The sequence below is a fragment of the Lissotriton vulgaris genome, chromosome 6, assembly GCF_964263255.1.
Source record: "Lissotriton vulgaris chromosome 6, aLisVul1.2, whole genome shotgun sequence".
Classification (NCBI taxonomy): Eukaryota; Metazoa; Chordata; class Amphibia; order Caudata; family Salamandridae; genus Lissotriton; species Lissotriton vulgaris.
The window spans coordinates 1,638,815,989-1,638,830,287 of record NC_141694.1 but is presented as its reverse complement, the minus strand read 5'-3'; positions in this window follow the sequence as shown (position 1 = coordinate 1,638,830,287).

Below are 14,299 nucleotides of genomic sequence, written 5' to 3'. Positions count from 1 at the left end.
CTTCTCCCTCCACAGTAGGCCTCACAGCAAGAGCCCGCAGAGCACTGTCGATTTGGATGCCAATGCTGCTGGGCTAAAGAAGCATGCTGTGGCCGGCTCACCCCACATCCTTCAGATGTCCCTTCTTAGTCAGTGGCCAACCAGCAGAAGCACAGGCAGATGGTCAATCTCTGCATACCTTGCAATTAGAGCTCGGTTCAGTCACAAACATGAATGGTGGTCACCTTGGTAAGGGGGTTTCCAGTGAAAGTAATGAAAATAAGGGTGGTAGGAACTTGCAGAGTCACATTAAAACCCTGCGAGATTCAGCGGAGTTCAACCAATGGGCAGAAAATATGCACATTGCACTGCAATTTACGCCGATAGCGCAAGCAGAGCTGAAAAATCAACGTGAACAGCACAGTGCTGTGCGCAAGAGCACAGTGCATGGCAATTCCATTGATTTTGGTGTCGCTGGAGTCGAAAATCTACTTGCGTGCCAGCAAAATCTACTCAAGAAGCAGCCCTCCGAACGTGACTGCACGCTTTAGAAAATCATGCTGGGGGCATCAGATCTCACTTGTGCTCGCATTTCTGAAGTCTCACAGGAAAACAATTGGGAAGGGTAATACAGAGTAGCTAATTTCTGCACCCCTAATGAAAACCACATTCTAAGATAACTGTAAACGTCCATAGAGACAGCTTTCATTTTGATGGTGATGAACAGTACCGGTTCACTATGCTCGGGCATGCAGGTGACAAAGATATTCTTACTAAAGGCCCCATTTCAAGAAGCTTGGTAAAAATGCACAATAATACAGCACAAATTATTATTAATACTTGATAACATTTCTGCACCATTACTAAGCCATTATATATTTTCACATCTAGAATGGGAAATAAAGCAGTGATCCTGCAATGATTTTAAAAACTTTCTAAACATTACTGCAGTTTCTGGCCACATTTCGACCTCCTTTTAATGGTGTGTTGACTAAAAACAAGAGTTTTTGACTTAAAAGAGGTATATCATCCTATGAGCAGTGTATCCCTAAGAGGCCCTCTACTGAAACAAGCATTGGCAAAGGCAATATGTCTCCCCTACGCAAGAGCTATTGGCTTTGCCAATTTCTTTTTAAGCAAGTTGTGAATCAGAGTGGAGTGGAGTTGAGTAGAGTGGAGTTGCATGGCGTAGGGTGGTGTTGAGTGATGTAGAATGGGGTGGCATGAAGTGAAGAGGATTGGAAGGCAGTAGAGTGTAGTAGAGTGGTTTAAAGTGGAGTACAATGGGGTGGAGGGGCATAGAGTGAAGTGCATAGAGAGAAGTGGCATGGAGTGGAGTGGCATGGAGGAGAGTGGTGTAGAGTAAAGTGCAGTGGCGCAGACTGAGTTGCAGGAATTCTGCACTAGCACAGAACTATGCTTGGGAATATGGGACCTTAGTATGTAGGTACTAAGTTATCCTACCACTTAGTACCCACGAGCCCAGGACTGACTACCTATAGTGTCTCACCAGCCCTCTTACTCACTGACAGAGGAACAAGTGATTAGACACCCCAGAACACAACACTCCTGACTCTCTCAGGAATCGCGGTTGCAAGACACACCCTTTTGCTCATACCCTTGTACTCGTCCACATTAAGGTCTGACAGAGATGCAAACAAGTTTAAAATATTTATTTTTACTAACGTGCTCTAGTATGCAGTATACGTGCCACGATAAGCAGAAAAATGCATAACACAAATACAGTCAGCATAGCAAGTAGTCCGTAAATCATAAAAGGAGCTGCCATAGTGAAGTAACATAAATGTGAAAGTGATTGTTAAACATGAGCCGAACCATTAACTTTTACACAAGTCCGCTCCTACTAGTTAGTAAGGACTACAATTCCCACAACACCTCGAGCGAGGCGAAGTCAGGTGATTAATAAAGGTCGCTACGGATGGAGTCCGAATGGTAATGTAGCGGAACGACTGCAGAATTCAGATTGAAACAACAAGGTGAGCTTGCTCCGTGCCCCCCAACTTGTAAAAACAGACGAGTTACGGGTTTGTTAAGCTAATCTTAGCGTTTAACTTTGCAGCGCCAATACTGAAACGCGGACGCAACCTCATTAAGGGAGACGCGCCCAATTATAAACGTCGAAGAAAAACCCATCCCTGCTTGCGCCTGCATTACGAACGATGTGAAGTTGATCTTAGGACAACGGTTCGTGCGTGTGCACCCCACCACGAAGTAAGTGTAAAACAATGGAACGCCACTAACGATGAAATGCCCATGCCTACATAACACAAAGAGATAAGGCGACAACTGACTGTCCCCTTTCTCTTGATGCAGATTTAAGGTTACGAGATTGAATACACAGACGACATCGCGTCTTGGAAACATTAAGGTACTTCATGCCCCATTAACATGTGAATATTGATATAATAAGGGAAAGAGTAGAGACTAAAATTATATTTTTAATTTGTTAGGTACCCAGGCTTGCCCTGAGGAAAAACCCGACCAATCGTACCGGGTTTGGAAACGCGTCGGCATTTCCAACGAGATCTACCTCTCGAACTCACTAAAAGGCACCAACCCGAAAGGATGTCCCGCAGTGCTGGACTTATTTGAACTCTTTCCATACAAAAAGATGCCTATAGTGTTCAACAGTCCTAAAATTACAAAAGGAATGATGGGAAAGGACTGAATTTTAAATAGCCTCTGGTGTACCTTTACATTAAGTTGGTGTATGTTAATGTCTTAAAATGTTTGTGTAAATATCAATGCTATGATTGTTTCATGTTAAATGAATTCATGATTCGTGTTTTGAGTTATTTTGTTATAATTTGATCTAGGATGTGTTACAACCTCTTACTGAACTGTATAAAGTAAGAAAAATACAGAAAATAAGTGACATAACACTGAGCCTCATAATTTAATAATGAGCTCATAATTTGCTGAAAATTAAAAACAGCATTGAACTCGAGACCAGGCATTTGTGGTTTATTATTATGAATTTGTCCCGCCTGGTCCTGTAGGACAAAACCCCTCCAGTAAATATAGTGAATGACAGCATAGCCTGTCTCCCTCTCCTTGTATGGAAGAAAGATGATTATACATTAGAAGTTCTCTGGACATTATCTGCAGACCCCGTACCTCAATCTATAGATGGTAGATCTACATCATAGGTGCTGTCATGCTCTTCTCTATGGAAAGTCCCTCTCCAAGTGTGTGCTACCTATCCCTGTATTCCAATAAGACCAAAGTACAAGGTACCAAACAAACAACTGCATCTGAATGTTTTGTCTAGGTGCTAGGGCCTGAGCAAAACAGAATAACAAGGGTCATTGTTCAACCTTGTTCACAATTTTTAGACTGAATCCCAGGAACCTGCAAAGTGTGTAAACAACTGTAGATTCTTGTGTGAAAGTATCAGAGAGGTATATGCAAAATAAAACCGTGTAATACCGTGCACAAAGCAGCGGACAATCTGCAGCGTGCTCATGCTAACATAGGGAAGATGACAATGTCCTCATGGGTCATGTGACAAGTTAAGTGGTGTAGAGTGCAGTGGCATAGAGTACAGTGGTGCATCGTAGAGTGCAGTGGCATTGAGTGCAGTGGCACTGAGTGCAGTGGCTTTTTAGAGCAGTCGCATAGAGTAGAATGGTGCAGAGTTGAGTTGGGAGCCAGTTCTTGTTTCACACAACTTGCCGCCACTACTTGCCTCAACTGCTGGACCATGTTGGGACTCGCTAAGGCTTTCCTGCCTTCAAGCGCTGCCACCGCTATCTTGTCAGTTGGGAACTAAATCTCCCGGCACTCCAGGCAGCATTGCATCCACGCACCACGCTGGGAGCACGCGCATGAGCACCAGGAGGTGTTCATAAGGGGGCCGGGGCTCCCGCATCAGGGGAGCCCGTTCTTGTTTCACCCAACTTGCCACCACTACTTGCCTCAACTGCTGGACCCTGTTGGGACTCACTAAAGCTGTCCTGCCTTCAAGCGCTGCCACCGCCATCTTGCTGGTTGGGAACTACATCTCCCAGCACTCCCGGCGGCATGGATGCCGCGCACCAAGCTGGGAGCACGCGCATGAGCACCAGGAGGTGCTCATAAGAGGCTGGAGCTCCCGCAGCGGGGGAGCCCGTTCTTGTTTCACGCAACTTGCCACCACTACTTGCCTCAACTGCTGGACCCTGTTGGGACTCGCTAAGGCTGTCCTGCCTTCAAGAGCTGTCACCGCCATCTCGCCAGTTGGGAACTACATCTCCCAGCACTCCCGGCGGCATTGACGCCCCGCACCACGCTGAGAGCACATGCATGAGCACCAGGAGGTGCTCATAAGGGGGATGAGGAAAAGAATTCTTCTGATGGCATCATTTATACTGAGACTCTATTGCTTTTTCATTGCCATCTCGTGTCAAACCCTTCCACACGACCTACCTGGTTGTTTCTGCTGATGCCTCTGAGGAAAATCTAACTGATACGACAACAGCATCTTGCAGCCTGCATTTCTGCCCTGGTCGCACACTCAACCCCCCTCCCCCTGTTTTGCAGTTCAACAGAAAGCCATGAGACACTCACACCCTGTGTAAATGATTTGTTTTCCAGCTCCTGCTCCTAACCTGGTAAACATCCTTGACACCGTGATCAGGTTATCTGGACAATGGTCTGACTGCTGGGCCTTGATCAGGGTAACTTAACAATGACCTGAAAGAACGGGCTTTGATTAAGGTGATTAAACAATGACCTGAAAGACTGAGCCTTGATCAAGCCGAGTGAACAATGATTTGTGTACCAAGCCTTGACCAGGTCACCATCTACAAACATGGTCTGGATCTGGTTATCAACTACAAAACACTGCCCTGATTGAACAATGAACTAACAGCCAAAAGACTGAGATGATAAAGTTTAAAAGGCTTGTAAGCTGCGGAGTAAAGCAGCAGCCTCCTCTGTCTTGTTTCTGACGAGCTTGGGACTCTGTTCCATAGCCCGGGCTATTTGAATAAATCTGGGCTCCTCCTGTAGACGAAGGCTCCTGCGTCTTCTTTTACTACGTATGAAGGGTATGGAAGGCTTGGGCGGTTCCCCTGCTGCCGAGACCCAGTAAGTGGGTTAATCCGGTTCTTCAAATGGCGCCTGAACAGGGACTCCACGAGCACGGAGGTCAGGCCCGGTGGATGTGAGGAGGTGCACGGAGAGACTCCGACGAAGGTACCCTACCCGAGGCATTCTTGCAATCCGGTAAGTCGAATGACTCGCCCGCTGTTCCTCCCCACCCGGTCTGGGCCACATGACCGCATTCTCGCAAATAATTTCTGAAGCAGGACACAGCCCTACATCTGCAGAAGAGATCTACCCCTGTAAGGTAAGGGTGGACTGATCACCCACCAAGTCTGTATAATTCTGTTATTGACTTTCGCAAAAGCCAAGCTGTTATTGACTTTTGCAAAAGCCAAGCCAGCGAGGTGAGTTTTAAAACCCGCTGGTGTCTGTTATCTGTTTTCAAGCATGCCAGTCAGTAGTACGTTCAAGAGATTATGTTGTTGTATTTGTACGCAGGACTTCAGAAGGGACCCCAGTTCATACGATGCATGTTAAACATGGCCCTTCTGCCATAATGTTTTCCTCATTTTGGGTAAAATATACGAAACAAAGTAACGCAGAATTACAGTGGCCACTTTATTGTTCCTTTAATTTCCAAGTTCCCGCCAACCTAGAGGAACAATTAATGAAAAGAAAAATGTGCCCGTCTATGTTTGAATCTGTCCGATTTTGGAGAAAAGAGATAGAGCAGAGAGCTAGAAAGCAGAAAGCTCAAGAAAGAAAACAAGAACGTATGTCAATAGCCGACCACGCCAGAGAAAATTTACAAAATCAAATGACAAAATCAGTAGAAATAGCCGATAGGGAGCATGGGGCCTGGGTACAGAAATGTTATCCAGCTCGTGAGGAGAAAGGAAAGGGCCATATGAAATGGGGAGAAGAAGGTGATTCCTTGCTTGATACCATGCTAGAAAACCCTCCTGCATATGCCCCAATGTACCCTGCCCTGACGCCTCACACCCCGCATATCCCCCTGCCACAGCCCACTCCTGCCCCCACTGCCCCTCTTACTGTTCTCCCTGTCACACCATCCTTCCCGATTTTTCCTATGACACCGACCACGCCCGCTAACCCTGTCCTCCCTGCGGGAATGACAACAAGTCTCCATCCGCCCAACCCCTGGGGCTTTACCCCTACATGCCCTTTTCCTGCATCCCCGTGATCTACAGTTAAGCAGGATTTACATAAATTGTTGAATTCCCCCTGACTGGCCTCCTTGCGCTCTGCAGTCAGCTTTTGGTCCCTTCGAGTAAATGACCTACAGAGGCAACAGTGTGAATGTTGGATAAATAACGGGAATATTTATGCCTTTAAAGAAATATGGTCCACCTTTTCCCAGTGGACGATGATGGAACAGACCACCTGGGCTGAGTCCATGTGTACCCTGGTCATGCAAAGATTTGAGAATGCGCTTATGCAGATACCCACCGGATTAATGGACCTTAGGTCGCAAATTAAAAGAGGCGATGTTCAGGGAGAGGGGATGTTGGGCACTATGTCTGCTTTAATGGCTTACCGTGTTATGACCGCTTTTCCCAACACCCCTCTAGAAAATTCTATGCCAATGAGAGAGGCGCCCCTGTCTTTGTTAATGCACTTACTGATGCCCAAAATAATGGCCGAGGGGTAGTTGAGGCCCACTGGCTCAGGTTTTGGGTTCATGTTCTTTGGAAAAGACCAGAAGTAATGCAGTTAAAAGGACAATTACCAGATCCTCGGAAGAATCCGGCTGCCTTTTAAAGAGAATTAGGTCAGAATATATCTGCAGGTACTCTCGTTCTTGAAGATATAGATTTACTTTTTGGTACAGTTGTCCCCACTGAAATTTGGGACAAAATTCGACATACTGACCATGAAGTAGCATTAGGAGGTAAATGGGCTGACCTAGAGGCTATGGAAGAAGCAAGGGTAGAAGGGAATAAACCAGTAGCTGCCATCCTGACTTTACCCAGTAAAATAATAATGTTTATGAAAACACTTTTGACGAAAACTGTCATTAACTGGGATAAAATAAACACCTGTAGGCAGAAAAAAGATGAGAATGTGGCTGACGTCTTTACCCATTTTGAGACAGAATACAAGGGACATAGTGGATTGGATCCCCATACCCCAGGTTCTGGCCCAGTATTTGTCGATAAGTTTGTCAGCAACTTGCTTCCTGAGATCTCCACCAGGCTTAAGAAAGTTGAAAGTACGTGGTCTGCCCAAACTATGACTGGTATCTTGGCTATGGCACAATATCACGAGAATAGGGAGAATGAAGATAGAGACAAGGAAAGTAAGAAGGTTAGGGATCTAAAGACTAAGGCACTTCTGCAGCAGGCTTACCCTCCCTGAGGTCCCGATGCCCGCGGGAATTTCAGACCTCAATCCAACCCCCTCCGAGGGCTCGCAATTTTACCCCCTCCAGCCCTCAACGTACGCGAGCCCTCCAGACAGATCAGTGTGCTTATTGTAAGGGGTACGGCCATTGGATAGATGAGTGTCCTGTGTTAGCTAAAAACATCCGCTCAGGGAAGCTTTGGCCTCGCGCTCCCAGGAAGGGGAGGCCGACTGGGGATCATGGCCCGCCCTATCCACAAGATAAAGAACGCAGGCCCAAGGATGACGCTCCCATCCGGCAGCGCCCGGCCAATAGGTTTGATGGGTACGAAGCAATTCGCACTTTTTACAATGATGATTATGGTGAAGTTGATGAGACAGGGTCCTACCAAGCATAGGACAACCAGGAAAGGGGTATTACCAGAGTGCAAATTCGAGTGACAAAGGGGGCAGTATGTTCAAATGTCAGTTGTGGGAAACAATCAGAATTTTCATTTGGATGCTGGGTCACCAGGTCTTCTATTGCACGTCTGTCAGTCCCGGAGGCACCCCTTTCTGGCAATATGATTGTCTCTGTGGGCTTTGCAGGAACACCTGTGACCAGCCCTGTCTCTGAACCCCTTCCTCTCGATATTGGCCCTGCACATGTTGAAGCTCCCTTGGTCCTTACTACAGTATTCAGTGAAAATTTGTTAGGCAAGGATTTACTGAAAGCTCTGTATGCGACCATATCATATAGTCCCCAAGGTGTATCCCTAACAATTTCTCCCACCGCAGCTTCCTATATGTATCTATCAGGTCCCCCCCCACCAGAGTTGCAGTCTTTACCTTCCTCCTCCCTCTGGGCATCATCAGACACTGATGTAGGGTGTCTCAACATATCTCCTCATGTGGTACGCATCCAGCCAGGTGCACTTCTCCCCCGCCTCCGGCAGTATCGACTGCCCGCGGAAGAAGAAATGGCCCTTTTACCAATAATAATGGACAAGGGCGTAGTGGAGGAGACACGTAGCAATATCTGTAACAGTCCCATTATTCCCGTTCTTAAAAAGACCAATGGAGCTCTCTCCCCTAAAATATAGAGATTTGTGATTGACCTGAGAGCCCTTAACAAAATAACAATCTCCCATTATCCTGTTGTCCCCGACATTACAACCCTCTTAACAATGGTCCCTTCTGACGCCACGCACTTTTCTGTCATAGATCTGAAGAATGCTTTTTTCAGAATTCCTATACATCTTAACAGCAGACTTTTTTTGTTTCTCCCTTAGTGGGCGGAGCTTTAGATTCTGTCGCGCCCCTCAAGGTTTCACCGAGAGCCCCAGTATCTATATTCAAGCCCTAAGAAGTCAACTAGATTCCTTGGAACTCCCTGATAATTCCACACTATTACAATATGTAGATGATCTCCTCATTGCTGCAAATTCTGCCCCAGCATGTAAAGAAGCTACTCTCTGTTTGTTACGCCACCATGTCCTCCATAATCACACAGTCTCTTTAAAAAAGCTTCAGTTTTGTCAAGAGAAGGTGACCTATTTAGGTCATCTCCTCTCGAAGGAGGGAAGGCAGCTCACCGCTGATCGTGTAGCCATTATCAATGCTATGACGGCCCCACGTACACAAAAGCAGGTGCGAGCCTTCATAGGCATAACCTCATACTGTAGACAGGGGATTTCCAATTTTTTGGCCATGGTCAAAACTCTTCTTGCCCTCACTACTAAAGACATATCAGACAGTTCCTTTCCATGGACTAGAGAGCATGCACAGGCCTTCCAAGATTTAAAAAAGGCTCTGTGTACTGCTCCAGTCCTCGGTACTCCTGATTATAACAAACAATTTTTTCTTTTTGTACATGAGACAGACGGCTGTGCATGCGTTGTCTTGACCCAGATGTTCGGAGATCACCATCGGTCATGTGCCTATTTTTCAGCCACCTTAGATCCTGTTGCAAGAGCTCTCCCAGGATGCCTACGGGCGACTGCTGCGGCCACCCTCATGGTCCGTCAGAGTGCGGGATCATCATGAACTCCCCCTGACTCTGATGGTCCCCCATTCTGTAGATACCCTCCTTAATAACACCAAGACACAGTACCTCACTAGCACACGACTCACAGGATATGAACTGACACTCTTTGCCTGCCACATTAACATCAAAAGATGCACTGTACTAAACCCTGCCACATTACTCCCACAGGATACTCAGGATGCCTGCTTAGACCCACATGACTGCATATTAAGGACAGAGGAGGAGACGAAGGGACGGGTTGACTTACAGGACACCCCAATAGCAGAACCAGAAGGTACACTGTATGTGGACGGATCATGTCTCAGAGGGCCAGGTGGTAACACCTCAGCTGCCTACACCCTCACGACATCAGGGCGAGTAGTAGAACTAGCTCAGATTCCGCAGTGCTCTGCTCAAGCATCAGAATTAGTGGCCCTCACTAGAGCTTGTGAGTTAAGCAAAGGGATGACGGTAAATATTTATACTGATAGCCAAAATTCCTTCGGGGTGGCCCACAACTTTGGGAGGTTATGGAAAGAAAGGAATTTCCTTACTTCCCATGGGACCAAGATTCAACATGGCCCCCTAAATCACCGATTGTTAGACTCCCTGACACTCTCCAGAAAGGTGGCCATTATAAAATGTAAGGCCCATAAGAAAGTGACAGATGATGTTGGGAAAGGCAATGCCGTGGCTGACCATATGGCCAGACAAACAGCTCTTAGGAAAAGGGAAGGAATGTATGTAGGAGGTCCCGCTAGGTGGGTGGCAGACGAGGGCATGTTGAAAAACAAGACAGAGTGTGATTGATATTCAGTCCCATACTACTCCTGAGGAACTACGGGTGTGGAAGGAGCAATTAGCAAAGGAGGGAATTGATGGTTGCTGGGTCCGTACGACTATGGAAAGACAATGGATGTTACCTGACAGTCACGTGCCACCAGTGATTACGATGGCCCATGGTCCTGCTCACATCAGTGAAAAAGGGATATGTAAACTGTTGGAACCTACATGGTAGAACTCTAAGATACCAGCATATGCTGACAAACTGGTCTAAACATGCATGATTTGCCTAATGTATAACCCAGGAAAAAAGCACAGTTACTCCTAAGGGAGGATTCTCTCCTCCTACCTTTCCTTTTGAAGTCCTCCAAATGGATTACATCCAGATGGAAACAATTTGAAATATGTCCTGGTAGTAATCTGTACCTTCAGCCGATGGGTGGAGGCCTACCCCGTCAAAGACTGCACCGCTATCACTACCGCCAAAGTACTATAAAAAGAGTTCCTCCCACGATTCGGTTTGCCCCGCTTGGTCTGGAGTGACAACGGGACCCACTTTACAGCTCAAATTATGGAATATGTCTGTACAGCATTGGGTATAAAACAAAAATTTCATGCAGCTAACCACCCCCAGTCTGCAGGTCTAGTGGAGGTGTACAATGGCATCCTAAAAACGAAAATGGCCAAAATAGTAGTCGAAAGAGGTGTCACTTGAGTTGATGCTCTGCCCTTAGCCCTACTGTCCACAAGAACAACGGCCCACACCAGGATAGGGCTAACTCCCCATGAGATTGCGTGCGGGAGGCCTGCCAATGTATGGGGTGTCCTGCGGCCTAAGAGACTGTCTGACGTTGAATACCCTGTATTAACTGATTATCTGTACAGTCATACTAATACCTTTCGTACTCTTTATCACTAGGTGCATGAGGCCATACCTGACAAGAGCGAGGACCCAGGACACGTCATCCAACCTGGGGATTGGGTCTTGGTGAAAATGTTTCAACGGACTAAGAGCCTCGAGCCCTGCTGGACACAGCCCAATCAGGGGTTACTGGCCACCCACACCGCATTGAAAGTAGAAAGGTCAGAAGAATTTGGTGCATTCATCGCACTGCAGGCGTGTTCCTCTGCCCCTCCCCTGTGATCAGTGGGTGAGGGAAGGACAAGGAGACTCAGAAACAGAAACCGCCCCGACGTTTGTCCCATTCAGTGATGCTAGACTGCATTCTACATCCACGGAAACAGAGAGTGACAGCATACTGATAGGAAAGGGTGGAACCCTCCCTTAACTCTGCTCAACACCAAGAACAACTGTTTCCCGACCATACTGTCCCTACTTCTAATCAATTTAACTTGCGCCCCCAAGGGAAGGCTTGCCCTTGACTTTGCCAAGTACCTATAGGCTGTAGGGCTGTGATCTTCCCCATCTGAGAGTCGTGCTGGTGGGTCAGACTAAAGTACGCCATAGGGCCCTTGGCACCTGCGCCCAGTGAAGCAACCACCAATCACAGACAGCCACTAGAGGTCCCTGGCTTAGCACAATGGCAGCCGTCCAAACCACCCGAATCCAGAAACAAGATGTCAGTCTTCGACATAGTATATGTTTCATGGCCACCGTGGCGACGCTGTTTGTCTACAAGAAACCGATGGCCTAATGAACATTGACATTTCTTAAAGTATTGGCCACTCAATGGCAAAAGGAGGGTCTGAGGAAAAGTGTTCTTCTGATCAGCATCATTTGTACCGAGACTCCATTGCTTTTTCATTGCCATCTCCTGTTAAACACTTCCACACGACCCACCTGGCCGTTTCTGCTGATGTCTGAGGAAAATCTAACTAACACAGCAACAGCCATCTTGCAGCCTGCATTTCTGCCAAGGAACTGTCGCACACCCAACCCCCCCTGTTCTTGCAGTTCAACAGAAAGCCATGAGACACTCACACCCTGTGTAAATGATTTGTTTTCCATTTCCTGCTCCCAGCCTGGTAAATTTCCTTGACACCGTGATCAGGTTATCTGGACAATGGTCTGACTGCAGGGCCTTGATCAGGGTCATTAAACAATGACCTGAAAGACTGGGCTTTGATCAAGATGATTAAGCAATGACCTGAAAGACTGAGCCTTGATCAAGCCGAGTGAACAATGATTTGTGTACCAAGCCTTGACCAGGTCACCATTTACAAACGTCGTCTGGATCTGGTTATCAACTACAAAACACTGCCCTAATTGAACAATGAACTAACAGCCAAAAGACTGAGATGAAAAAGTATAAAAGGCTTGTAAGCTGCGGAGTAAAGCAGCAGCTTCCTCTATCTTGTTTCTGACGAGCTTGGGACTCTGTTCCATAGCCCGGGCTATTTGAATAAATCTGGGTTCCTCCTACAGACGAAGGCTCCTGTGTCTCCTTTTACTACATATGAAGGGTATGGAAGACTTGGGCGGTTCCCCCGCCACCAAGACCCAGTAAGTGGGTTAATCCAGTTCCTTCATGCAACTTGCCCCCACTACTTGCCTCAACTGCTGTACCCTGTTGGGACTCACTAAGGCTGTCCTGTCTTCAAGCGCTTTCACCGCCATCTTGCCGGTAGGTAAATACATCTCCCAGCACTCCCGGCGGCATTGACGCCATGCACCACGCTGGGAGCACGCACATGAGCACCAGGAGGTGCTCATAAGGGGCCCGGGGCTCCAACAGCAGGGAAGCCCGTTCTTGTTTCACGCAACTTGCCACCACTACTTGCCTCAACTGCTGGACCATGTTTGGACTCGCTAAGGCTGCCCTGCCTTCAAGCGCTGCCACGGCCATCTTGCCGGTTGGGAACTACATCTCCCAGCACTCCCAGCAGCATTAACGCCCGCACCACGCTGGGAGCACGCACATGAGCACCAGGAGGTACTCATCAGGGGGCCGGGGCTCCCGCAGTGGGGAAGCCCGTTTTTGTTTCATGCAACTTGCCTCCACTACCTGCCTCAACTGCTGGATCCTGTTGGAACTCGCTAAGACTGTCCTGTCTTCATGCACTGCCACCGCCATCTCGCTGGTTGGGAACTACATCTCCCAGCACTCCTGGCGGCATTGACAACCCGCACCACGCTGGGAGCACGCGCATGAGCACCAGGAGGTGCTCATCAGGGGGCCGGGGCTCCCCCAGCGGGGAAGCCCGTTCTTGTTTCACGCAACTTGCCGGCACTACTTGCCTCAACTGCTGGACCCTGTCGGGACTCGCTAAGGCTGCCCTACCTTCAAGCGCTGCCACGGCCATCTTGCCGGTTGGAAACTACATCTCCCAGCACTCCCGGCGGCATTAACGCCCGCACCACGCTGGGAGCACGCACATGAGCACCAGGAGGTACTCATCAGGGGGCCGGGGCTCCCGCAGTGGAGAAGCCTGTTTTTGTTTCATGCAACTTGCCTCCACTACCTGCCTCACCTGCTGGATCCTGTTGGGACTCGCTAAGACTGTCCTGCCTTCATGCGCTGCCACCGCCATCTCGCCGGTTGGGAACTACATCTCCCAGCACTCCTGGCGGCATTGACACCCCGCACCACGCTGGGAGCAGACGCATGAGCACCAGGAGGTGCTCATAAGGGGGCCGGGGCTCCCACAGTGTGGGAGCCCGTTCTTGTTTCATGCAACTTGCCCTCACTACTTGCCTCAACTGCTGCACCCTGTTGGGACTCGCTAAGGCTGTCCTGCTTTCAAGCGCTTCCACCGCCATCTTGCCAGTAGGGAAATACATCTCCCAGCACTCCCGGCGGCATTGACGCCATGCACCACGCTGGGAGCACGCCCATGAGCACCAGGAGGTGCTCATCAGGGGGCCGGGGCTCCCGCAGCGTGGAAGCCCATTCTTGTTTCACGCAACTTGCCGCCACTACTTGCCTCAGCTGCTGGACCCTGTTGGGACTCGCTAAGGCTGCCCTACCTTCAAATGCTGCCCTACCTTCAAATGTGGGAGCCCGTTCTTGTTTCATGCAACTTGCCCTCACTACTTGCCTCAACTGCTGCACCCTGTTGGGACTCGCTAAGGCTGTCCTGCCTTCAAGCGCTTCCACCGCCATCTTGCCGGTTGGGAACTACATCTCCCAGCACTCCCGGCGGCATTGATGCCCTGCA